At 57.3% G+C, this 23253-nt stretch overlaps 1 protein-coding gene across 1 annotated transcript in view; it reads right to left on the reverse strand.

The window, feature by feature from the left end:
* LOC119036728 (contactin-4) overlaps positions 1–23253 on the reverse strand; it is a 392180-nt gene that overhangs the window by 129015 nt on the left and 239912 nt on the right. The gene's annotated exons all lie outside the window — the stretch shown is intronic.

The following is a 23253-nucleotide window of genomic DNA, read 5'->3' on the forward strand; positions in this document are numbered from 1 at the left end:
GACAGGTCTGGGGAGTGAGAGAAGCCACCACAGACCCCAGATCACAGCTGCAGTCACCCAGTGAGCGGTTGCCACTAGGAACAAGTTCGAGTAAGAAACATGTCCAACAAAATGACATGTTATTGTTAAAACGGTTTTCGCTCCACCCTGGTAAATTCACATCCTGTCGAGGAGTGTGCCTGGGGAGCCCCTTCACTTTGTCACGTAGACGTTTGCTTTAATGACCTCTTCCCGGATTTGAGGTGTGGGCCGGCTCACTGCCACCGGAGAGTCCATGAGCCCTGCTGTCTCCTCCCCCCGTGTGTGGGTGAGGGTTTCAGGTGAATGATCTCAATCTGTCCTGACGGCGGTCATTGGTGTTAAGTAGGATTGAGCAGAGAGAGGTCCCATGGCACTTGTTGAAGCTGGCGTCGCGAGGGGTGCACAGAAAGGGGCCCCGGGCATGGCGCTGCACGTGGGGGGCTTCCACAGCAGCCTGGGTTTTAGGGGTGGTTTGGGGTGGCGCCACAGATATGCATACACGTGCCATGATTCCCGGCTTCTTCCAGATTTAAGCAAACTGTGAGCCTATGCATTATTGTTTTCATGAATTAAGTATTTATAAAATTCTCATTAAACATCATCTGGTCGCCAGCTCAGGGCATACACATCATGAGAACACAGCTCCTGCCCTGAAAGGACTTGAGGTTGGCAGGCAGACTGGCCGGTGATGTCCGATCCTGGGCACCCAGAGGCCACCAGAGCCGAGGCGTGAGGGGGCCTGGAGCTCATACATGTAGCACACAACAGAACCGGGCTGGAATCCGAACCGCATTTCTGATGTGATAAAGCACTTTTACTCCAGGAGCACATGGGGGGGGGTGCAGGACATGAATTTTTCTTCTCTTTAAGGAGATGGTTTGGGAAACCTTTGGAGGAGATTAAACCAGAGATTTTAAAAACTTCATCATGGCATTAATAGTGTAAATCATTATCCCTGAGAGTGACACTGAATGTGTCTGAAATGTCACTTCAGCAGGCAGGTCCTTAGAATAAGTCATCAGCTTCTGCACAGACACCCCATCCAATCTCCAGAGTTGCATGAGAAATCAGGAGCTGATAGATAACAGAGATGAAAAAACCCACCACAGCTCTGGCTGGAGAAGCAGCATTAAAAACGAGAGGGAAAATGAGAGATACGTGCAATGATTTTTAACTCTGAGTAGCTGGGAAACTGGCCCCGTTTCTCCCGTTTGCATTTCTAACTCCACGCAGCTCGACAGGCTGGGGGAGACAGGACACCGCACGTTCACCTGGTGTCGGAGGAAACACTTAGGCATCTTTCTCGGTTCACTGCAACAGATTCCAGGTGCTAGGCCTCCCTGCCCGGTGAACAGCAAGCCCGCACACAGACAGATCAGCCTGGAAATCATCGCTTCCAAGTGTAGTCCTGCCATTGACTTTGGGCAAGGCTTTGCTTCCTCGTGAGAACCCATGTGCTTTGTTTTAAAATAAGAATGATGGAGAAAGATTCAATGAGATTAATATTGGAAAAGCGCAAGTTCCTTCGGGCTGCTAGTTTGGTGCTCCGCATCTCCTTGGTCTGCCCAGGGAGGGAGGAGGCTGGACTTCCTTGCCACGTCACGCCCCACGGCCAAGCCACGCCCCACGTTCTGTTTAGAAAGGGCTCCCAGCAGCAGCGCAGCAGCAGGAGGGGTGCTGACACCAATCCTGGGACACTGCATTCATGAGCATGCGTGAGGAGAGACTGCGTGTCCAAAACTGGCCCTTTGGCCGCGGCTCTCCACGCAGACGCTCATTGCTGGAAGTGTCATTAGTATCCTAATCAAAGGACCGAGTGCGTGAATGGGCGTTTTTGGAAACTCATACACTAAACACCAGGCCTTTTTCAGTTATTTCCACAAATTACTTTATTTAGAGCCATGTGTCTCCAAAGCCCCGGTACCTGGAAAAGATGGGTAGAAACGGTCGTGATGGAAGAGAGCACGTCACAGATGCGGCTCTGTCACTGTGACCACGACCCGAACAGCTGAAACAGCGTCCATTCCCCCAAAGTATCGAGGTCGCCCCACACAGATCTCAGGGAATCCCAGTTCCCCGCCTGCAGGCCGGGGGACTGCAGCTCAGGGAGGGTCCAGCCGGAGGGTCCCGCCCCTGGGCGTGGCCACGAGAAGACAAGCCCCGTCAGTCTCCCTCCAAAGACACCTCTCAGGGCCCAGAGCCCACCCACCGCATCTCGCGGGTTCGGTGAGGCCAGAGGAAAAGGGCATTCTGACTCAGGCGTGCTCCTCAGCAACCTAAAGGCAGCAAAAGAGTTTCTCTGAGTGAATTTTATGCTCTTCTGTGACGGTGTTAGAAAATGCACACACCCACACCGTGCGAAGAGCGGCGCACCTGCTTCCAAATCTTCTATTCTCTCCTCCCACACGTGAGCCCTGGGTGTGGGATGCTCGCTGGAGGAGCAGAGGGTGGAGCTGAACCTGCGCACCTGAGTGCCCTCCCCCTCGCCCCAGGCGGCAGCAGACTAACGGCACGGCTGAAGGAGCCGGTGATGAGTGTCAGACCGGAATCAGTGTCCGGGCGCCGCGGGCGTCTCCCACCAGCCTGCTTCTCTGGCTGAGTGTATGGCTCGCTGCCGCGGGATGTACGGACTTTCGGAAAAGAGACGGCTATGCTTTTGTGTCGATTTCATCGGTCGGCATTTTACATACACTTCCCCCAACTATTTTTGAGACGCAACTCGAAGAGGAACTTCCGTAGGTGGTCAGTAGGACTCCCCCAACACACGGAGGGGCTGATGCCACCAGGGCTACCAGGGCCACCAGGGCCGCCCAGGGAACGGAGAGGAGACAGTAAGCCCTGCGGGCAGTACATGTATTTCTATGCATGCAGTAGTCACTGTAAGTGAAAACACACACACAGACACACGAGCAATTCGCCTCTTCCTGATGTGGGCGCGCCTGGGCTCCACCCTTCTCCCAGCCTGGGCGCAGAACGAGAAACAGCGCTGCTTCCTTTGAGGCTGTTTCCTTGAAACTCCGAAAGCAGCATCCGCAAGGAAACCAGTACCAGCTGGGAAACATGGCCGAGTGAAGGATGCCCTTCCTAACGATGGTTGTGCCCTTGACAAACAGGACGAGGGTTTTGTAGTGCAGCTCTGACTCCGCTGTCACGCTGCGTCCTCCTGCGAGCGTCTGGGCTCTGCCATTTGCTCTGAGCTGGTGTGGGCACATGATGGCCCAGGGGCTTGGGTTCCAGAGACTCACAGGGAAATGAGTCTAGATTTACACAACCTTATGCTGCAAAGCCATGCTTCCGACACTCCTTCTGCCCAGGAAGCAGGAAGAGGCCTCCGTGAGCCTGGCGTGGTTGGCCGGCTCCCTGTGGGGCGGTGCTTAGAAGGGGCCCCTGGAGACATGGAGACACGCAGCCCGGCAACCCGAGGACAGCCCCCGCACTCCCACACTCCAGCTGCGTGAGGAGGGTGAGTCGCCGAGTCTCCCAGGAGGTCCCCGTCCTCGTCCCCAATATCAGGACAGTAACTCTCGTCCCACGGGGCTCTTTGAAGATGAGGATCGTGCATGAGCAGCACTTCCCGTCCTGCCTGCTCCGGGGGCCAGTTATCACCTGGAACAGCAGAGTCTGCAGAGAAAGACTCGGGGGAAGCTGGCCAGCCGCCCAGACCCAGCGGCCAGCTGATCCCGCCGCGGCAGCCCGTGCCGCCGGGACGAGGACCCCAGCTTCCTCGCTGCGTTTCCAAGGCTCCACAGGCTGAAGTCAGCCTGGGTGTCGTGTAGTGCAGACACGTCCACGCGGAGCAGTCCGAGCCACTGTCCTCCGAACTTCCTTCTGCGGTGATGCGGACCGCCAGGGCTTGTGGCTCCGTGATGGGAAGGAGGAGACGCCCTTCTCACAAATAGTAAAGACTGGTGCGTGTCATCTTTTATAAAGGATACACGGTATGTTATTTAAGATGAAGTAGCATGTATTGGTTATATAAACTTACTCATTGAACTTCACATTTTAGAAGTCTATACCCTATACCAGATGGAAAAAAACAGATGTAAATGGAAACTGAAAAAACATGTATCAACATAAAATGATGATGGATATGCTTGCTGGTATCTTGTGTTTCCCGTCATTAATTTCTCTATGTGTTTACCCAATCTGCAGCAAGTATTTCTTCAAATTTCTCTGCTGTTCCACATTTCAGGGTCTGTCATTTTCTCTCTCCCACCAGGCAAATGAAGCAGAAACCTTCGGCCCTGCTGAAACTCTGACGTTAGCCCCTGGTTGTCGGGGGTCCACAGTGAGCCCCGCAAACCAGCTTCCGGCTGGCGCTCAACACTGAAAGCCAGGCGGTCCTGTCCTGGAAGTCTGGGCGTAACCAGGAGCCTCACCAGTGTTCCCGAGTCAACGCGCACAGTTCGCAAATCACAGACGCGGCTTTGGACCCTGGTCCCCCAGGGCCCCCAACGCTCCTGCTACACAGTCACGGAGGCTCCTCGGGCACTTGCTGCGCAGAGAGGAGGAGGGGGCGTGGGAGCTGCCCTGGGGGCTGATGCCTGCCCTCCCTGCCCCCCCCCCCAGGTGCAGAAGGTCCTCCCTCTCCTCAGACCACAGAAGCACTGCACTTCAGAATCCCTGGGAATCATGGGAGCACCATTTAGAACGACAGGAAGCTGCAGAGACCTCACTGTTAGCCGTTCCCAGCGAAGAAGGAATTCATTTGATCCGAGTTCTTCCTATTGACGAGCGTGGAAGAGCGGTGTGCAGTATCTGAAAGCGGTTTTTGATTAACGGAAAAAGAAACAAAGGAAAACGCAAATGCTGGAGTGATGGGGAAGAACAGTAGGGCTGAGGGAGTTCAAGAAAGGGTTCGTGACTAAAACACTCTCGGGTCTGATGTTTATTCACAGGTGCTCCTCACCCTTTGTTCTTCTGTGCAGCAGAGCCGAGAGGGGAGGAGACAGCAGGGAGACAGGGCAGGCGTGCGGAGGTCGGCGGTTCTGCCCTCAGCAAAGGCCGGCGGGCCCTGTCCTCTGCCTCCCAGCACTGCTTTCCAGCAACAGGTGGAGGCCAGGGCTCTGAGGAGCGGTCCCTGCCCCAGGCGAAGGAGCCCTCGGGGGCGGGTGGGACGCTCACTTTCCATGCGTCTGTCCATCCGTTCGGTCCTTACCACAACTCCACCAGGGACGTGTTGCTGCTGATCTGTTATACGGAAGTAACACCCACGTGCGAGACCCCGGACCCGCCACGCCCTCCGCCCGACGGGGAGTTGAAGGTCAGGGAGGAGGCCTCCCCGGCGCGTTGCCGACCGTGCGAGACCCTGCCTGTCCTCTCCCCCTACGCTCGTCTCCACTCCACGCGATGTAGGAGTTGCTCGGCGACTCTTCTCAGAGAGTGCACGGCTTCCCTCACAGCTGTTTTCGTGTCTCCCTTCAGCGTTCTTCTGTCCTCGATTCTCAGATGCCATGTCGCTCCATTGTTTCCTGACGGTCACGTTCCTTCAGAAGCCGGGGAACAACTGGACCGAAGACGTGAGTTGGGCGCCTGTGCCACGAGAATGCGCACCTGCCCAGCCCGCGGGGCTCCCGCGGTTGGCAGGGTGCACCTCCAGGAACAAGGACGCTCCTCCCGGGAGGCGGGCGCCGAGAACATCGCTGCCTTTGACTCTGCAGGAGGGAGCGATGCCCCCCCCAGGAGTGCCCTGACTCGGGGGTGGGGGGTGTCCACGGAGAGGCAGCTGCACCGTGGGTTTCGTACCCCGCAGCACGGAGAGACACGCACGTTCGGAAAAGCGTGTGGCCTGGCACATTTCAGAAGAAACATCGACTCTCCCCTGTGTTGCACAAAGGCCTCGAGGCAGCCGGTCCCTGCTCACACCCCGTCCTGCGGCTGTGCCCCCACTGATTCACTCACTAGAAACCAGCTGTGCCCTGTTACTCGAGCATCTCGGGGCCTTTGAACTTGCTGTTCCCTGAGCTCGGGATGCTCTTGACCCGTCTTTGGCTCGCTGTGCCCACCCTTCAGGGCCCCGCTCGATGCTGCCTCCTCGGAGCAGCCCTCCCTGAGTGTGCACCGCAGGCGGGCCACCACCAGCCCAGGGACGGTCGGCCACTCACCTCTATCTGCCTTTCAGAGCCGTCAGCCCCAGGATCTGCGATTACTTTCTTCATTTATATGCTGTTTGGCTTATTGTTTCCCCCTTTCTGTCCCCCAAATGAAGGCTCAGTGGGGGCCGGAACCTCTGCAGGCTCACAGGCTACAGGACGGTGCCTGACCTGTGCCAGGTCCCCGGTGAGCACCTGTCGGAGAGTGTCTGAGCTCCTGTGTCACCCCGAGGGGGGCGTCGCCCATCCGTGTACAGGATGCGTGGACTCCCAGCACCATGCATACACGGGCCTCGGGTGCTCAACGGCGGGTCGCTCTGCAAGGTGCCTTTAAGGGAAGGTCTCTGTCAGGGGCACGGAGCCACCTGCCCGACCTGAGCACGGAAGTTTGCGGCCACACCAAGACTGGCCTTCAACCAGCGTAGGCAGCAGATTCACTGCTGGCCAAGGAAATGACCTCCCCTGGAACCCTGCCCCAGGGTCACCAACGGAAGCCACGCCACGCAAAGGGCATGGGCCCGTGACCCATGACCCGGTGGTCACTAGCTAGTCGGCGACACACCGTGCAATGGCTGCCCCGCACCCAGCGGGAGAAGTCACCCAGTTTTGACGGGAAGACGCACCCTGTTCCGCTGTGCATTCTGACCGCACGGCCTCAGTGTCTCCCGTCCGGAAACCAGAATGAGGAATAAGCGACTGCGGCCCACTGCGCCGTCTCCGGAATGAACACACGGGCACCCCCGAAGGGCAGATCAGACCAGTTCCAGCAGCACCAGGGCACAGGTTCTCTGAAGACACGCCGAGAAGGCGCTGCAAGGGGTCAGGACACAGTGAGCAATCTATGGGGCAAGGCCCTGGGGACGCACCTGGAGGAGCAGGTGCCTGGGCCGCACGCGGGTCACACTCAGAGCCCAGAGCCCAGGGCCCAGCAGCCACGCCGCCGGCCAGGAGGAACCCGCTTCCCCGTGAAAGGAACCATGTCGCCTCCAACTGCCTCAGCCCATTTCGATTCCCAGGACCTAGGAATCTGCCCTCACACGCGGTGGCGGGCGCGAGGCTGAGCGAAGACCACGGGTTCTTCCCTCCTGCCCTGAAGGGAAGCCAGGCAGAGGCGTGGAGAGCTGAACTCTCTCTTAACTACAATTCCTGGGACGCTGGCTGCTGAATCAGCCGTATGCGGGTTAAACTTTTTTAAGGGCATGAAAACAAAGTTCTGTGTCTGGATGAAACGCTCAGACGAAGAGCAGCTGTTATTTATGTCCCATTTAAGTTGTTTCCGAGACTGCAGCCGTATATCTTTTATCTCATTTAGTTACGGTTTTGTAAATAAAGCCACCGTCCGACACACAGGCGAGCCCCGTGCTCGCTCCTCCCCTGCGCAGACCTGGGTGCGGGCGGGGGTCCCCCCCCCTCATTTCACAGACACACAGACACTGGGCTGAGGAGCTGGGAAACCCGCCGCCAAGCCCCTCGCCTTTAAAGCCAGCCTGAGGTGCAGGAGACCCCCACACACTCTTCCCATCCCTACGACCGGCTGCCCTGGAGGGCTCGTGGCCCATCGGCCCGTGGGGCAGCCGCTTGGAAAACTAGAACGGGAGGGAACCAAGCCCGCTCCTCTCCAGGAGCCCAGCACAGGGACTGGCCACAGGCAGAGTCCCTCAGTCCCGCACAGTGTCTCCGACGGTGGTCACTGCTGTAGAAAATGAGTGACAGACACGCCCAGGGAATGTTGGCACGGAGCCTTTATGGGAGGGAGCGAAGGGGAACACAGGACGGTCCCACTGCCCAGACCAGGTCCCGCCCACAGCCGGCTGGCGGACACCCTGGGCGGGAGCTCAGTCCCCCAAGTGACAGGCAGCCCTGATTTCGTTTTTGTGCTCTTACTTATCACTGACGTTGGAGCCACTTTAGTCTGAGGAAACCAACAGTACTTCCTTTTTATGTCTAAAAGCCTGCCTCTGCCTGTCCCCTTTCCCACCGGAAAGACCCGGGGCAGCTCGCTCAGCTCTCCTCCGGGCAGGTGGGCCGGAAGGTCCCGGCCGGGGCTGCACACGCGGAATTTAGAAACGGGAAGTGTCGCTCCTCCGAGAGGCGGCGGTCACGGCACTCTGATGCAAGGGCCTTGACCTTGCTGTGTTGCCTCTGCTAAAACCACCTCCTTTAACACCTGCTGACGGCGAACAGCAGGTGCCGCAGCTCCGCCCCTGTGAGCAGCTCTCTAGCACGCGTGTTTTCCCTGGGACACTCACGGTGCTTCAGCACCACGCTCTGGGGCAAGGTCAAGCCCAAAATCACCAACAAAGCACAATAATGCAAACAAAAAGTGCAGCAGGTAGATTGCATAAGGACGCTCGTTTAGAGCAGGAGAAGGGACAGGGACAACCAGCAGGGTGTCAGCTCCTTCCCTCTGGGCAGCGCGAGGGAGCAGGGCGACCTCGGAGACGCTGGGGGTGCTGACTGGGGGCTCCAGATGCACTGCAGGGATCACGGATGCACACCAGCCTCCCACTCGGCGCTGGGCACGTGGTGGGCACGAGGCAAGTTCAGGGGTGAACAGTATCTTACGTAGAGTTTCGACTCAGGGGATGCTAGAAATTTTATTTTTCTAGGCCATGCTTAGAAATGATTATGAAGAAGATGATGACAATGACGGTAATAGTTTAGTAATAACGATAATAAAAGTATACAATGTACCAGTACTAATAGGAGCAGCCCCTAGACCAACGATATGTTGCCTTATATTTTTACAGCACTTAAATAGCTGTTTTATTTTTGCTGCGCTTTCCTGAGTTCTGGCCACTTTAGCCATCAAAGGACCCACAGTCCACGTCCAAAGCATCGCAGCCTTCGACTCCCACCCCGAGGGGTGTGCAGATGTTCCCGTCTCTCGTTACGGCGGTGAGACACACGCAGCTGAACACTTCCCTCCCTAAATAGTTCCGCGTGCAGTTCAAAGACGCTGAGCACGACCGTGATGCGGGGCAGCCGCGCCCTCCCTCCCTCCCGAGCTCTTTGATCTCAAGAAACCGAAGCTCAGACCCCATTACAGGACCCCCCACTGCCTGCCCCTCTGGCAGCTGCCTGCCTCTCTCCGTGTCCAGGACTCGGTGGAGTGCTTGCTTACACGGCTAAAAACCGCTCGTCTTTACTCACAGCAACGCAGCGGGCCATCAAAATGTCTGTGAGGCGGACGAGAGCAGCGCCGGGTGCTGACCTCGCTGCACGGGGGGCACTGGAGTTCAGAAAAGGGACTTGCTCTGAGCTAACCCTCCGATGAGGAAATGACACGTCTGTTTCCACACGTGGGCCTTGGCGAACGATGCCGAGATACACACGGAGAGCGGGGACCCCCTGCTCACTTCCTCGGGGACGTGAACACACAACGCAGTGCCGTTCCTCCCAACATGGGCAACAACCTGCGTGTGCCCAGATGGCGTCACACTATGGGAACCTGGTCAGAGAGATAAATACTGTACAGTTTCGCTCACGGGTGGAGTCTGAAGGCCGACTCACAGACAGAGAGGAGCTGGTGGCCCCCAGAACTGGGAGGTGCAGGGCGATGCCGGTCGAGGGCAGAGCACTCCGGTTAGGAGATGGCGAGGGCGGGGCTGCCACGCGCACTTGGGGACGACAATGAACAAGGCTGTGTGATGGGCTTGAAAGTCGCCGGGGCAGCCAGTCTCAGCTGTTGTCCCCACAAGGAGGGAGCTGTTCGCGTAAGGCTACAGCCGTGCCACTGTACGGTATGAAAGACTGTCAGATCAGCACGCCCCACCCCTCAAACTCACACAGTGGCATCTGTCAGTTCCTCTCACAAAGCTGAATAAAATAAATAAAAGGCCCGCGACGAGGATCTGGCGCAGGTTCGGGGAGACACTCCATGCCCCGTGCGGGCAGGCAGAGCGTCTCACGACCCGGCCTGGACGTTCCGACGAGGCCCGGGCCGGGACAGACTGCTGGTACCCGCGACGGTGGTGAAGCCGCATCGCATCCAGTGAGAGAACAGAACCGCATATTTCAACACAGAGGCCGGCTTTCTTACGCTGTTTTTGTCCCCTGAACAAAGTCTTCATCACTTCCCCAAAACTCGTGGGAGGGAGCACAGTCGTGCCACGAGACTGACACGCTGTGCTGTGCGAGGCCACTGAGACCCCGCGGCCGGCCAGCGACCCTGCCCTTTCCGACTGGTGTTAATTGGAATGTTTTAATCGACGCGGAGCTTTGCTGCTTTCACAGCGTGAGCTGAAGCCCAGGGACAATTTTCCAATGATGAGAACTCCCCAGACCACCTGGTCTCACCGGGTTCTGTGGGGCATACGGCACAGGTCTGTTGTATTAGGAACTAGGACGAAGGCCTCATTCATTCATTCGTTCACTCACTCCCTCCCTTCAACTCCTGTTTCTGAAGTGGCTGCTCCAGGCCAGGACCTGCTCTGGGGACAGGGAGACAGCAATGCCTGCCCTTGCAGGAGGTAAGGTGAGGCAAGGAAACGGCATGTCTGGCCGTCGGTAAATCACGTGGGGTGTTGGAAGGCAGGGAGGAGGTGGGAAAGCGCAGGGCAGGGCAGGGCGGACAAGAGGGGGGCGGAGCGGCAGCTCCAAGTCACGGGTTCAGGGCACATCCAAGCAGGTCACTGATGGGACAGCAAAGGTCTGAAGACGGGAGGGATTTCACCAGGCCAGGGTCAGGGACATCCCTCCAGGAAGAAGAGAAGGTGCCCAGAGAAGGACCTTGGGCACATCTGAGAAACCCCGGGAGGGCAGTCTGGCTGCAGTGGAGCAGCGGAGGGGGGAGTGCAGGAGAGGAGGAGTCAGGGCGCGCTGGTGCCGGGGGTGGGTGGCCATGCAGGCCCGTGGGCGTGGAAGCCGCTGCAGGTGACCCAGCAGAATGGCGATTGTGCCAGAGCTCGGTGGCTCTCTGGCTCAATTCTATCCAACCAGAAGGACCACCTAGTACGTGCCCTGCAGAGTGCTAAGACAAAGGTGAAAAACTAACATTAAACTGCCAGCTCCAAAGAGTCCCCACTCTTTGTGGTCACCCCGATTCAGACACCGGTGACAGCTTTAGCAGACGTGAAAGCAAAGGGTGCTGGGATTCCAGAGACCACACACCATTTCTCTTGCAGGGAAAAAAAAAAAGTCCATAACATTCGGTCTAGAACTGGAAAAAACTAGGATTTCAGGAGAGAAACCGGGTTGAGGGACGGCGTGCACGAAGACCCAAGGGCTACGATGTGCCGTGTGCTCAGCCCGGGCCAGGGAGGGGCTGCACCGAGTGGGGACCTGAGACCAGAAAGGTGGGCGCCGACCCTGGGGCTGCCTTCGGTTTTCCACGGGGTAATCTTGCTAAATGGAGACTCTGTGCGAACGTTCTGAGCTGAGGCTGCACAGGGGAAGTAGCCCGCTGGGCTCTCGGAGAGAGACGGCTCCCTCTGCAGGAGGAACCACAGGGGGGGAGCGTGGCCGGCTGCACTTAGTCCACCACCTACCGGGCTCGTCCGAGCGTCGTGCACTCGGCAGGTGCCTCCTTAATTTCTGGCACAGCCGGAGCCCACCAGCGAGGATGCCACACGGGTGGGGGTCTAGGGTGGGCGATGCGGTGGGCAGCGCAGAGCACCTGCCATCAGACAGTTAAATCAGCGACGGAATGAATGCAGGACAGAAACTTTGGGGCGAGAGCTGCGGAATCGAGTGAAGCTAAAAATAAAGGCAAAGTTACTCACCGCCCTTCATTTAATCTCTCCCCCAGAAAACTTCCGAGATCACAAGATCTTATGGAAGGACTTCAGCAATTAATGTGGCTTCTGACTGGGTCTCGGAGAAAGGGGCTGGAACACAACGTGTGGTGGTGACACTTCCTCATTTTTATTCAGAACTGCGGAGCAGCCTAAATTAGATTTCGGTGAATTAATGTAGCAATGAGAAAACTTGGGGTATATTTAGCTTGTGTATTAAGCATGGATTTTATTTTTAGATTCCAGGTTTTCATTTCCATTTTTTTTCCTCTCAGAAAAATAAGGGCACGTTAAAAACACTATAGAATTAAGAGGGATATTGAAAAGTGAATTTAATCAAGTGGTATTTTTAGGGACACCAAAAGATTTGGCTTGACTGGCTGTAAGGAACTGCAAGTTCACGCCAAGCATAGGGACGAGTCCTTCAACTTCCGACACCTGGTCTCTAGAACACCGTCAGGCACAGCCCACTCAGAGGTGTGTCCCAGGGATGCTACTTTGGTTAGAACTGTCAAGGTGAAGGAAGGTAGAGGCTTCCGAGAGCAGTTTCTTCGAGGTTAGGGTGGCTTGTTTAAGCCCCCTGCCTTCTTCTTTTTGGCCAAAATCCGGTCCGTGACCTAACAGAGACACACTGGGATTTAATTCCAAGGAAAACGCCAGTGTGACCCTGAGGCCTTCGGAGGCAGTGTGACCGACAGTTCCGCAGCGAGGACAAAGCCGCCCGCTCTCCCCCCCCCCCCGCTGTCTCTGTGATTCACGGCAGGGTAAGAAAAGCAATTTTCAAGTCTGAGAAAGAGTCGTCTACGTTTTCTGCAGTAATGAAAACATAAAAATTAAGTGTAATAAAAAGATTACTTTCCCCACATCAAATTTTACACAAATCTGATTAGTTTTTGTATTGATCGTGGATACTTCTTTGGATACAAAACCTGTTTGAATCGGACCAGAGCCTCCTGTTACTCTACACCAAGATGCCATGCGTGAGACGACCTGCTTCTTACCCATCCAACAGAAGGCGTCATAGAGGAGGCCCGTCTTGTGGGGAGCACCGGCCTGAGAATGGAAGGGTCACCGGCTCGATTCCCAGTCAGGGCACAGGCCTGGGTTGTGGGTTAGGGCCCCAGTAGGGGGCGCACAAGGGGCAACTGCACACTGATGTCTCTCTCCCTCTTTCTCTTTCCTTTCCTCTCACTCTAAAAATAAAAAAATAAAATCTTTTAAAAAATCTTAAAAAGGTATTGGGAATGTCAGCCAATTCCGGTTATGTAAGACCCTCCCCACACTCTTCGGAGAGAAGGAAGGAGGGAAATGCCAGACGGGGCTAGAAAAGGACATGTGTGATGTCACTTTGTACCAGGCCCCGGACGGACAGACGGACGGACGGACAGACAGGAAGGTGGGGCGGGTGTCTGGACTGCGGCTGTCAGGCGCAGGTGGGAGCCATTCGCTGCCCCGCGGGCCCCTCCCCAGAACCCGAGCCCTGTGCCCTCTCTACTCTGGCTTTCACCTGGGCACCGGGCCACAGTGCCGGCCTGCTGGTTCCGACGCTGAGATCTGGCCTGCTGGCCTTGGGCGCCTTGTTCGTGACTCCGAGACTTTGGAAACGTTGTCTCTTTCCAGGGTACTTAATCACTCCCGTGTCCCAGGGGATGTCTGGCTGACAGCAGGGGAGCGTCACCCAGCTCGCAGAGCGGAAGTGTGGCTGTGACACGGGCAAGGTGCTGGCCATGGCCGGGTGGTAGTGCCTCAGGTTTTCCAAGGGCACCTCGATCATATCCTCCCAGTCCTCAAGGGCAGAAGCTGCCCGTGGTCAGTGCCCGAGACAAGGACGACGTGGACGTCACCCCTGCACTGCCACGGTCCCTGCGTGCTCTGTCCACTCCACTGTTCTGTGCGAAGGTCACCGCCCAGTGTGTTGGGAGAGCCCTGCCTTTCTGTGGACCGAAGGGGACTGGTCATCTAGTGAGCCTGGCTGGGACTCTCCGCTGCGCCTCTGTCTTGGGGCTGGCGGTGCGCAGCAGGACGGCATCAGGGCCCCCGAGTCCTGCGGAAAACAGCGCTGGGAGCTGTTCACAGTGGGCCCCCCAGGACCGGGGTCCTCCCGGCACCTGCCGTGTGGCGGCCCGAGCACCGTCTAGGGATTTTCACCAGACACGGTTTGCACAGGCGGAAATTCTTATTTGATGATCTTGAATCCACCTTCAAGACTGGGGTCCGTGAAATGTGGCCCGTTTTCCATTATTTGCTGCAAACCTTTAGAAGAGGGGAGCGGACAGGACGCTGCACCGAGGACAAGTGCACAGCACGCACACCGCGGGGCGCGTCTGTGTGACTGGGCGGTCCCAGGACCGGGGGGGCAGGGGCTGGTCAGCCGTCTCAGGTAGGACCCTGAATCCCTCGGGACTCAGTCCACCTACGGGAGTGAGTCCGCCTCCTGGAACCGAAGCCCCCGTGACTCTGCTGCTCTCTCCCCCATGATCAGTGATGGCGGTCTGGCGGCCAGTGGTCACCTTTCTCCCTCAGAGCATGAGAGGAGCTAATGCCAGGGGCACCCACAGATGAGGTCACCCACACGGGTCTGAGGACATGGCTGTTGAAGTAAATAAATCTCTCTGGAAAATTATTTTTAAAAGGCATCACTTTAAAAAGCCCCTCAAATAGGGATCAAGAATGGAGAAGACTGGTCATGTACCTTCCCGGTCCCCGCAAAGACGCCAGCACCACGCCCTGTCCTGGGTCATGCAGGCACATCATGGCCAGTGCCAAAAGCCCAGAGTTCCGAAGTGAAAGCCCGAACCCCCTTTTCCATCACTGATGGAAGGAAGCCAGGCTGTTGCGGGGAAAAGCCAGAGTCGGGGAAACGTGGCCACATCGCTGGCAGGTGCAGCAGGGTCTGCAGACGGCCCCGGGCCCTCATCGGACGAGGCGCCGTGGGTCAGCAACAGAGACTAGCAGGCTTGCTGCTGAGCAGATGCGATGACTAGCCAGCCTCCCTGCAGCTCCGCAGAAGCAGAGAAGGTGACAGGCTTGGAGCAAAACTGTGCCCCGTCCCAGCAAGGACAGCTGCTTTCCTTCTGGACGGAACTAACCGGGAAGTCTCTGGTCCGACTCTGGCACCGTTTGTTAGTGGCGTTTCACATGGGGTTCCCTCTCTTCATTTCGTTGCCCACAACGTGGAAATAATTCCGCAACGCACCACTGCTCCTGTGCACCGGGACGGAAGCAGGGGCATCTCCCCATGGAGGTGGCACGCCCCAGGGCCCCAGGGGCCCCGATGAGACGCCCTGCCCTTCGTGAAGGCCGAGCTCTACTTGCAAATTCTTACTCACCAGAGGCGTGATCCCAAGAATCCCGGCGTTTCAGAACCTGTTTTAAAAAGGCACCGTATACACGAACCCCTATAGTGACTCTGTGGGGGTTATTACGGGCTCATTTTAAAACCAGGAACTGAAACTGAGGATCTCTCTCCTCCCTCTCAGGGCAGAGGAGATACTGAGTTAGAAGAAAACATTTTAATATTGGAAGTGACTGCTCAGTGAATGGAAGTGGTTGTGACAGGTGTCTCTTAGCAGGGTGGTCCCTGCAGCTGGCTCGGTGGGAAGGACATCGCTATCCAAATCCGAGTGCGTTTGTTAATTCAATTGCCTTTCTAGCTTTTTTGCTTAGGAAGCTCACAGCGAGAATTAGTACATATTCAGCTGCAAACTAAAAGATGCATCAATTAGTTTTAGATACTTTAAAAACAGCTCTTTGAAACGAAGAGCAATATTCACATTCCAGCAAATTCATGTTTGTTTTTTTAAACTAGGAGGACTGCAGACCCTCCAATGGCTCATCTCTGAAATAAAGATTATAAAGCCATTATTTCCGAAGCTGTCAGGCGGCAGAATCTCGGTTGCTGGAGTTTGGCAGTCAATGAGCTCTTCTTACAAAAATGTCCCGCTAGGACCCACACTGGAGCACAGGGCCATCTAGATACATGGGGACCAGGTGTCGTGGGCTCAGCAGTGGCTTCCGAGAAGGTGCGTCCATGCCCCAAGCCCAAGAGGGAGTCTAAGGTCTCCGCAGATGCAGCCGACGTCAGGGTCTCCAGACCAGAGGCTCGTCCCGGGTCACCTGGGTGGGGCCCGAATCCACCGGTGAGTGTGCAGTGGTTGGAGGAATCCTCAAAGACACTGACAGAAACACGCGTGGGGCAGACAGGATGGAACCTGGTCTCCCCTTCCCATCAGGTCTTGAAGATGGCTCTGCTGAGGTCTGCTGATACTGGTATCTTCAAGAGCTGTGAGTTTTTTATAACACTTTTAATTTAATTTTTTAAATCACAGTTGACGCTTAAAACTGTTTTATGTTAGTTTCTGGTGGGTAGGTGTTGGATCTTAAGGAAAGGAACTGGTTCTTGTCATCTCTTGGGCAAACGCGGAGGCCACCTCTCCTGCTGGCAGGAGGCTGGCAGGGCTGCGGGCTGGGCGCAGCTGGCAGAGGCCCAGTGGCTGTCCCCTCGGGCTGGCACCCTGCCACCGCTCCTCGCAGCCTTTGAGGAGGAGCGCTTGCTAATCTGGCCTCTCCCAGAGAAATTCCAGCTGGAACTGCAATTCAGTTGAAAAAGGATTGAAAAGATATAGTGCATCCCCCAGAAGTCCACAGAGAAGAATTAGCCAAATATTGATATTGAAGGATTATCCAGGAGAGGCCACAGTGGAAGACAGTGTGGCAATTCTTCCAAAAACTGAAAAATGGACCCGTCTCCCATCCCACAGTTCCACTGCCGGGGACACAGCCAAGGGCACTGAACTAACTCAAAATGACGTCCGTGCCCCCAGGTTCACTGCAGCGGTATGTACAACACCCCAGGCAGGGAGACACCCACGTGCCCGTCGATGAAGGAATGGATAAAGCAGTGGTGACATCCGTCCATCCATCCACCCATCAGTCCGTCTGTCCGTTCATCTACCCATCCCTCCCTGCCTCCCTCCCTCCCTCCGCCCACCCAAGATGAACATTCCATCAGTTCATGTTCCTTTGGGTTAAACAACGCCAAGCCACACAGTGAAATGAATGGCACCTCACAATACGGAAGGCCACAGGGCACGGAAGACAAGCAGCGATTCCCAAATCAAGCCCCCGAGGGTCCCAGGTACTCCCCCACCCTGAAGCCCACCGGAACACGGTGCGGTGGCCCAGGGTGCCTCCTGCCCTCAGGAGGGGGAAACAGAAGCTGTTCTCTGTCATTTCCTGCCTGGGGTGTATGATCATTGGGGACCCTGGCACAGGTCCAGGAAGGATGGGTCTCACCACGCTCTTCCCTGAGGCTGGAGGCATTACAGCTGCCGTGGCGGGTCAAAATCAGAAAGAGAGTCCACCCTCCACGGACACCCGGACGCTAGGGGGGGGGAGTGGGAAGCCAGCCCCGGAGCCCAGCTCAGGGGAGGGATGGGCCGTGCTGGGGGCCTGCAGAGGGCGCCGATGCAGCAGTTGTGGAGGCTCCTGCACCGACAGGAGGGCGCGGACGTTCCCACAGAGCGCGGGGCAGACGGGCAGCCCGTCCATAACGTCAGAGGAGAGCGAGGGACTCCCGGGGAGGGGGCGTCAGAGCCACGCCTCGTACTGAGGACGGTTCAGGAACTGCTGGGTCCAAGGTCAAGCGTGGCTGGAGCCCGGCTGGTGTCGCCGAGTAGACGAAGGGACGCCCCTGCGCCGTCGCTGGGGAAACCCTCCCACGGTGGAGTTTCTGTGCGTGCCGTGGCGCGGACTAGCCAGTGTTTAACAAGCCCTACAGTCAGGAGATTCCGTGTTGGATCTCACTAGAATATTTATTTATTCTTAGAGAGGAGGAAGGGAGGGAGGAAACAGCGATGTGTGGTTGCCTCTCACGAGCCCCCTACTGGGGACCTGGCCTGCAACCCAGGCCTGTGCCCTGACTGGGAATCAAACTGGGGACCCTTTGGTTCGCAGGCCAGCACTCAATCCACTGAGTCACACCAGCCGGGGCTCATTTGAATTTTAAATGCAATAGTTGAAATTCCTTTTATATCAGTAATAAAAAAATCATTAAAATAATGAATAAGCATTAATAATGGTTTTTCTTATTGATTTGAATGAATACTTGGAAACATTTTTACTAGCAGCTAAGGTCCAAATAAAAATGGCATGACGCCATGTTTAAAGTGGGGGTTCTGAGGCCAGGCTAGCAGGGTTCAAGTCCCGGTCACGCCTCCTACCAGCCGTGTGACGCTGGGTAGGGCACAACCCCGCGCTTCCCTGTCCTTGTCCATCACAGGGGGACAGTGAGACACCGTGCAAGTCGAGTGAGCACGAAAGCAGGCAGCTGCTGCGGGAGAAATACTGAGAAGCCTGCCTGGCTTACTGCAATGGCTCGGCGCCTTTAGCTGGCTCCGTGTGACGCACAAACGTTGCTGCGATGATGTGATGATGACGATGTTTACACGCGGGACGGCAGTAGTGCCGTCCCAGGAGACAGACGAGGAGACGCCGCAGAACTCGCTGGTTAGGAAGCTGGACGTGACGGCGGCCGGGTCTGAACTCCGAGGAGCTGCTTCCAGACTCCGCAGCTCACCCGGCAGGACGCTGCCTCCCCCGCACCCCACACCTGCCCCGGGGCCCACCTCCCCTTATTCCTCCAGAGCTGCCACGAGCCTGGTCACAGGCCTCTGGAAACGCCCTTCCCTCAACTCTTACTTACACGAAGCCCGGTATTTTATGTTCCGAAACGCCTCTGCATTTTCCTTACTCCTCTTAACTGTCAAGGTCACGCTTCACGTCCCGATCAGGGCCCATGTCCACCCATCCACCATTCCCGACACATCCGTGCACGCACAAGCGCCCCGGGAAGTTAGGGTGACACAGAGAGACGTCTGAATGAATTACTGAGGTCACTCGCTGGACTTCAGCTTCCTATTTTATTCTGGCCCTGAGACTGACACCGATTTCTCCCGCCGGGACGGCGGCCCCGGCCGCTCCCCGCTGGCGTTGGCTGTACAATTCAACTGCACTTCACGGACATGGGTTGAATAATTGTTGAGTATGCAACAACGCAGGCAAAACAGTCCCTGTTCTTAGGCCAAGCCGCCCGAGCCTCCCCGGACCCGCTTTTTCTCTCCGACCTGGGTGTGGCTCTCTAAAAAGAGAGGGTTTAAATCCTCGCCCTGCTGTCCCTCCTCCCAGGCCAGCAGGGGTGGGGCGGGGTGGGAGCCGCCTTGTGTGTTTCAGGTCCGTGCGCACTGAGATCGCCAGTCCTGAGCACGGCCCCACATGGGGGCCCCGGATTGCGCTGGCCCACCCCGCTGTTCACGGGGCCTCCCGATCTTCCGTCCCCCGCTCACTCCCTCTCTGGTGAGGCCACTCCCACGGCAGCGTGACCGCCGTCTCAGTTGAACCTGTCGTGTCTGTGTTCCATCCAGCCCCCCAGGGCGCACGCACCACGGAAGCCAAGAACTTGGGTGCCTGGTCCACCGCTGTGCCGTTAACAAGTGTGTGGCGGACGACCGAAAATGCGGCGGACGACGAATGTCACCGTCCCGTCTCCAGGCCAAGACGGAGGGTGAGTCAGAGTGGGGAGGCTTGGGGGTCTCTCCAACGGGAGCGACTCGGGGTTAGTCAGCCAGGTCCCCGCACAACAGGGACTCGGGGCCTCCTCCCTAGACTCCCAACGCCACCCCGCTCAGTCCACAGCAGAAGGGAAGCGAGGGCTGAGCAAGCGACCCAGTGAGCTGCGGCGCCTCCTCTGTGAGCGGCCTGGCGAGGTGGGTCCCAGCCTTCCCTTCCGTGCAGAGCCAGCTCAGAGGCGCCGACAGCTGGCTGTAGTGAGAGGCTGAGAAGTCCAGGGCGGAGCTGGGACTTTAACCAGAGACGTCTGCCCCCACGGACACCGAACACGCTGGTTGCTGTTACCCCAATTTCCTAAATGTGTGCCAGTCGATGTTCCTGCAGGCCCGGGGCAAACGTAACCAACCGACATAACCTGGACTTTGGAGACCAGGGCACAATGGTCTCTTCTCGGATGAACACACACCCGAAGCCCAGAAAGGGGTCTGGTGAGGAGAGAGGAGTGGGACCTTCCAGGGGGTCGTACGCAGAGCCTTTATCACAAACACCGTGAAACAGAAAAGCAGCAAGGAGGGTGCAGCAAGAGACCCCCTCAGGAACATTCATCAACTGTCAAGCTGGTGGATCAGAAGTAGCGGTGACCAGCCCACGGCGATCAAATGGTATTCCAAAACGCCAACAACAAATTCTTTTCTTCAAGGGACAATGCTGTTCGGGTCTTGGGTTCAAATGTGGTCGGTTTGGTTCCCACCCCTCCCTCTTAGTCCTGGGAACTTGCATTCCCAGACAGCCCCCGGACCCAGCTGTGGAGGTGTGGGGGCCTCCGTGGGAGGGCCGCAGGTGGGAGGGGCGGGGACAGCGGGACGCCCTAGCTGTGGCGCTCACCGGGGCTCTGCTAAACCGAGGGACCGGCTTCTGACCTGGGTCTCCAAGGCCTGGATGGCTCTCCCTTCACCATAAGGGCCCTGGACCGGTGTTCTCAGGGCTCCTTAGTTGGTGAAGGACATGCAGGGATCGGGCCGGACCCTGGACAGACAAACAGAACTGACACCAGGTCGCTCCTGGGCCCAAGGTCGAGAGCACCTGGGAAAGAGTTTCATAAACACCAGCCGCCGTCTCTCCGCCGGGCTGCAGGACACAGGCACAGCGCCCCCCACCCCGCACTGCCGTTCCTTTCTCTGTTGCACACGAAAGCACAGACAGGTGAGGAGAGGAGGAGCCCACCTGGGAGCCACGGGGAGGGGGCACTGGGCAGCTTTTCAAAGGGCAGGGGACTGGCTCTCGGTCCGACCTGAGTCCCCACGGCAGCCCCTGTGTGCCCAGGGAGCGGCGCTTCCTGCTGTCGTGGAGGAGCAGCCAGGATGGCCTGGGCCTTGAGCTAATTATTCGTGAGTAAGGAGGGCAGGATCCCTTTGAACTGCCTATTCCTCTCTCTAAATTTAAAAAACAAAATCACGCGAGGAGCAGACGGGAATTAGTTGCATGCGTGTGTTTTCCAGTCTTTACCGCCACTAGAAAGCCGTCCCGTCGGAGCTGCCCCACGGCCGGCTTGCGCAGGGTCCACGCCCTGGCCCACGTGCTCCGCTCACCAGCCCGCAGATCCTGTGACGCTGCTGAGGCCTGAGTCGCAGAACAGCGCCCTGCTTGTTACTGATGACACACTCAGGAAGGCGGGGTTTTCCCCACACGTTCAGAAGGAGTGAAGGACACGGGAAGATAAAGAATATAAACGGTATTCACTGAATTCAGCAAGTTCGAACTCAGTGGTGCAATTAGAAGCGTCTGCACTCCTTGTCAGGTCTCTGGCAGATACTCTGTCCCCACCGACCCGAGGCAGGGCTCCGAGAAGTCAGGAAAATTCCCCGCCTGGTGGGACGAGGGAGACCGGGACGCAGCAGTTACACAGGCTGAGCAGTTAACTGCCACCCTCACCTCCCCTACAAGACACTGAGGGGCAGAAGGGTCTCGTCTCTCCTCCCCAACCGGAGAGTGAGCGCCTTACGTCACCCTGGTCGGGGACAGGGCACAGAGGCCCGACGAGCGCCGCCAGCACCAGGCAGACCCCAGAACAGGTAGAATCAAGAGAAATAAACAACAACAGAACAATCAGAGCCAGACCAATCCCAGACGAAAGTGGAGCAGTGAGGCTGCACGGAGAATGACCCACACCCCTGCCCACTCGGTCTGACGCATCAGCGTTCGGAAGGGCGGGCCGAGAAAGCTGCTGGATCTGCTGTTGAGACCTTCCCCCGGGATCGCCCCTAAAATCCCCTCCTTTAGAAAACGGGTAAGAACCCTCGAGACAAAGGTCCTGGCGTGGGCTCTCCCTGTGCTTGCCCCCCCCCCGTTCTTTCCCCAGGTGTGTGTTTTGCTTTCTCTCCCTTACGCTCTGAGGCCACCCCCCCCCCCCCCCACCAGGCCTCCCACCAGGGATGCAGTGGGCAGCGGCAGGGAGCCTGTCTCCAGGGGCCTGCTTTGGACTCTGTGACTCGTTTCCTGAGCCTGCGCAGACCTGCCGGGCTCTCTCCTCTGCCTCTTCTACCTGAAGCCCTTTCTTTGTCTCGCTGGCCCCAGCTTTGGTAAATGTGTTGTGAAATCTTTCCTGCACAAAGTCAAGAACCCACACCTCCCAGACTGCGCTGGGACACACCTGCCTCGGACGCAGTCAGTCCTTTCCCAGTGACAATCTCACGTCAGGCTGGTCGGGGTAGCCGTACATTCGCTCTGTCCCCCCCTCCTACTCGCAGGCGGTGCTGGCTGAGCTCTACCCGATTTGCCCCCTGCTTTCCGGAGTATCTGGTGCAGCGTCATGTGCTCAGTTGGTATTTAAATGTAGATCAAAATACCTGACATAACCTGGGCTGGGAACTGAGAGATAATTAAAGCCAGCGAAGAACTCACAGTGGCAGGAGTTCTGGGGGACCATGTCACCGTTTGACGAGCGGCGTCCCCACCTCCGGTGTCCCTGGAAACAAACCTGCTACTACCAACAAAAAAGCAGCACTTTTTCACGGTGCGAGCACGGGGCTGGTGCAGCTGGCGCACAGCGGGGGGTGAAGCAAACGCTGGGGGCCGGACGCCAACGCTCGGTGCGTGCAGTCGGGCGGGCGTGGCGAGCGGCCTGTGGCTTACGGAGACCAGTGCAGCGGGAGCGGTGGGGGCTGTCCCACCGAGAGGGGCTCCTGGCAGCCAGACCTGTGAAGAATTCTGTGGTTCAGAGAAGCCTGAATTCCCAATGATCTTCTGCTGAGACTACTCTTAAATAAAAGTCCTTTGTCCTTAAGCAGAACCCCGGATAGAAGGCAGAGAACCTGTTCGCACTGACACACGGAGGTGGGGGGGCTCAGAGCCCCTCGGAGGCTGCAAATGCCTCTCTGGGGGGATGGGCTGCGGGCAGGGGTTCCCAGAGGCTCACGGGGGTAAACGACCACGTCGTGGGTCGGGCGCTGACATGTCACAGGGAAAAGGCAGGTGTGGCAGACACGTGTGTTCCGTCTCTTGAACCGAAAATCCCTACACACACCGTGTCCACACGCGGCCCTCGCGGTGCAGACGGGCAGGACCGCTCACTGGGTCTGCCTGGCCCCCACCGGCAACGCTCGCCCACTGACACCCCGAGTCTGGGTCCGACGCACCCCAGGCTTTGGGCAAGTGAGGTCCACCCCAGCTGGTGGGATCAGCGCCCCCCCGTTTCTTTTACATTAGTATCTGTGAATGTTTCCTCTTAAAGGAACGATGGGCCGCCCGCCCTCCAGAGAGAGGAGCACAGCAGTGCGTTCCATCGCGGTCTGGTTCAGGGAAGGCCCACGGAAAGTTAGCGCCACGCTAATCTGAAGGAA

This window comes from Artibeus jamaicensis, unplaced genomic scaffold (assembly GCF_021234435.1).
Source record: "Artibeus jamaicensis isolate MK-2021 breed Jamaican fruit bat unplaced genomic scaffold, CSHL_Jam_final contig_519, whole genome shotgun sequence".
Classification (NCBI taxonomy): Eukaryota; Metazoa; Chordata; class Mammalia; order Chiroptera; family Phyllostomidae; genus Artibeus; species Artibeus jamaicensis.